We start from the raw sequence: 4129 nt of genomic DNA, 5'->3' as shown, positions 1-4129 counted from the left end.
TTTCACTTTCCATCTCCGAACTTGACGGTGCGAGTTGAAATTTCGGCGGATTGCAACTGCTGTCTAGGGTGAGAAACATTGCCTAAGGAAAGATCTCCAGTTGTGAGCACGTCTCCGAAGTTTCGCGCAGTATAATTAGAGCGTTTTCAACGGAAATAATGAAGATAGTAAAGCTGCCGGAAAGAGATATTATGTGGATTCTCTCTCTTTTTCCGCCCTTCACTCACGTCGCCCGCTTATTCGTCACTTACGTTACGGCGATCACGTTTTACGGCCCCACGTGCAATGCAGACGGAATAAAATTGGCGGGATGTGGTCGAAATACCGCGGTACCTTCTTATTCTGCGGCCGGCGAAAACCACAGAGACAATCGTGCGAGGTGCTCGCTAACGTCCGCCCTGCGTTTTACGAAAGGCGCCTCTGTGAACGCGTCTTAAACGTTCGGTACGGCCAGGAGAACGAAACTTCAATTTAGCCGAATGTCGCTAAATATTTCATATATGAGTCCGATTCCAAATTTGGAGAAAGTCGTAAGAAGAAGAATAGAAGATAGAAACGTTTGCTTATCATAAAAACGTAAGACTCCCTGAGTATCTCTGAAAATAATCAAAAGGAATTATTTTCTCCTTACTTTTTTATTCTTATTGAAAATCGAGCAGTCTTGAATAATCATTGGTTGAAAATAATATCCCTCTATAATAGATCTTTCTTACCACTAAAGAAAGACCACGAGAGTGTCGTGACTCTCTTTCTCCGCAACGCCCCTTGAAGTGTATCGAAAGAACGAACAAAAAGTATCGGCGCGAACGAGGAAACGTGAATTCGCATGGATCGCACAAGGGGGGGGGGGGATGCATTCTGTTTACGGTACGCGCACACCTTCCCGACTTTCTCGCCGTGCCGAAACCGTGCCGAGAAGGAGACCCTCGTAACGCGATACGTCGATTTACCTGCACCGGTCGGTCCGCCCGCCCGTCCGTCCATCCGTCTGTCATCGGGAAAGAGAGAGAGCCCGTCGTCGGCTTTTCGACTTTCGACTTTGATTGACGGCCAAATCGCTTCAATCGCCGAGACTATCGTGCGTTTTTATGCGACGCGTTCGATCGGAACCCGTCGCATCTGGCGGTGAGAGAGACGCTCGATACGCTATAATTACGTTCCATCCGGTCATACCGCGATATATTAATAAAAGAAAGGAAAGAGAACGCGCTTCGTTCGGATATTTTGATCGTTTGTCATGCGAGTGATTTCGTTGATTGATCCTCGAATTTACGAATCATTCGTTACGACCGTACTCTCTAACTCGAGCTCCGACGATGCCGGGATTGAGACATCCGGGACGCGTATGCGATAGAGTCGTCGCGTACGTGACGTGTAATTAAAAGCGGCCGATACTCCGTATTTGTGACTGTGATCCCCCGTGATGCCGGCAATTACCGAGAGCTTAGGGCACCAGGCCGAAGTAACCGTGCACGTCGGCCCACTCCTGATCGATCCCCTTAGCTCTGAGGAGGACACGTGCCTACGAATATTTATATCTCCCCCCTTCCGAGACCTTTGGCTACGCGGATGTGAAAACGAGAGGTGTACTCTCGCGACCTGATTGATTTAATTGAAAATTTCGAGATAAATCTCGCGCACGACGATGAAAAATTCAGGTCGCTCGCAATTTCGCGGACGGTAGATGACTCAATTGAATTCCTTCCTCACCAGGTCACGGTATATAATATACAATACATATCCAGATATAATGGTTGCGTCCTCTGAGCTTCCCGATCGACGTTGATCCGTGTTTGCACATGTTTTACATCGGCGCCCCGTCTGTTTGCAGACAGTAAATTATGTCGGCACAATGCGGTCCTTCGCACCCCTTCCGCGGATTATAAAACGAGAAAAACGGAAAGATCCCGGCCTCTGGATGCTCTCTTTTGTCGCTCCTCGCCTTGTCACCCCGACGTACGACACTTTGAAACTCGAGATCGATCCCGATGTATTCGACCCGGCGCGTACCCGACGACGACGACGTGCCTCTATTTTTTCGCGAATTTAAATACGCGTATTGTGAAATGTATGTGAATGCCGACGCGGAAAGCGTGGACGACGTCGGCCGGCGATCGATAGGACGCCCGACGTCGCCGTATCCTGCTCTCCCGCATCTCCTCTCTCCTGTATCCATGACGACGCCGTCGCGATGGCCGCCGAGGACGTCGCGGCGCCTGCGTCCGCGTAATTGGATCTTTTATAGCGATAAAAGCGTCCGTGCTATCCCGCGGAATTTCGACACGTTCGTCCGCTTTAAGCGAATACGATCGGTCAAGCTTTACCGTCGTAAAACTACCCTTTGCCAGATTAAGTATTAAAGCAAAGTGAGAAAAGTAGACTCGGATCGCCGTGGGAAGAAAGATGGAAAGGTTGCGACGGATTTTCCTTTCAACGATTTTCGCAGCGCGATCCGACAGGAGAATTTGTCTCTCAATGTCGTCTCTCAAGGAATAAATTTCTCCTTTGGACAACTGATACCTTCCGAAATTCATCAAAACGAAAAGTGCTGCGCGATCTTTCTGCCATCGACTCGCGTTCGTGAAAGTTCGACAAGTTGTCGAGGACTAAAGAGAGGCCCGAGGAGCTGAAAGAAGAGAGAACAGGATTATTCTCCGGTAACACAGTAAGCGTGTCCGTGCACATTAATACAAATTTCACCGGTCGATGCGCGTACGCACGCGAGACAGAGTCGTAATAGACGTGATCCTCCGGCAGGTAACTCTTTTCCGGGCTGTCGCTCAATGCACTTCCATGTACCCTCGTTGCTCTCCTTTCACTCTGATTTATTCCGATTTATTCGACACTGCTTGACTCGCTCTCTCTCTCTTTCTCCTCGACACCCTTTCACCCTCTATCTCCCCCCCTACCGTGCCCTGGTGAACGGTTAGTGACTTAGTCAGCGGGGTCTCCCAGAGGTAGGGCGAAGATTCTTACCGTCCAACGCGCGTAAGCCATTCTGTGTGTTTATGACAGATTCTTCAACGAATATGCGTGATCTCACTGTTCCGTGTCTATCCGTCGGACCAAATCGACGCGATTCCCGCTACATTTTTACCGATTAAAGATTGCGTTACATTGTTATTACGGGGGTTGCTGCGCGAACGGCTAACGCGACACATGTCGAGGAACATAGAAGGGTAGGGCAGGGACGATGGGGTTAGATTCGCCCGGTTTTTACCCCAAAAGTGGAGTTTAGTGTCGGGGGGTCGTAAATCAAGCGCCGTAAAATCAATTACCACTTATCGCACCATACAACCCCCTTCCGTAGAGAAAGAAAGAATCGCTCCTGTTGCAAACCTGTCGGCACTTTTTGCGCGCGGCGTTTCTTGCGATTGAACGCATGTTACCGGATACTAATTTGTGGATGTAATATTTTCTCCGAATGTGCTGCTGAAGCTACATCGATGAGAAATTTCTGCGTTATCTCGGTGTTCGTTTTGTATAGATAGGGGCAGCTGTTGAGTAAAGAGCATCAATCGCATTTTTTAATAGATGATTCAGTGAGATAACATCCACGTCGATTTTAGCGCCGATCTTGCGTATCGATCGTCACAGAGGATCGATCAGGGTGTGCCCTGATCATCCTCTTCAAAGGACACCGAAATAAGAGCTCTCGCGAATCTCGCGATCGCCCATCCCCGCGCTTCATCTTCGTGTCGATCGGAGATGTTATCGTACCGAGGCGCAATAGATACCTTATTCTCTTTTTCTCTTCTCGAGGACGAGATCGATACGCTTCCGGCAGGATGAGAAGGAAGAAAGAAAGACGAGAAAGAGCGGACACAAGCCAGGCGTAACGATCGCCCCTGCCGATTTCTCGCGCCGTAAAACACGAGTCTTCTCGCTATCCTGTCTGGCTGGCGGGACCTGTCGGGGCACTCATCGACGAGGCATAAAGAGTATCGCCGAGACTAAGAAAAGAGATGGGAATGCGAGGGAAAAAGGTAGACAGGCAAAAAACTGAGTCATAAAAAATAAAGACCAACCGGAAAAAAGTGTAGGGAAATTCCGTTATAAAATAGAGCTTGCTTCGAAGAAAAATTTGTGTGTGAAACAAATTTTACATCTTTTTCTCCCCCCCCCCCCC

Source organism: Dinoponera quadriceps, unplaced genomic scaffold (assembly GCF_001313825.1).
Source record: "Dinoponera quadriceps isolate SergipeBrazil2010 unplaced genomic scaffold, ASM131382v1 scaffold1852, whole genome shotgun sequence".
Classification (NCBI taxonomy): domain Eukaryota; kingdom Metazoa; phylum Arthropoda; class Insecta; order Hymenoptera; family Formicidae; genus Dinoponera; species Dinoponera quadriceps.
This window is presented reverse-complemented; position numbering follows the sequence as displayed.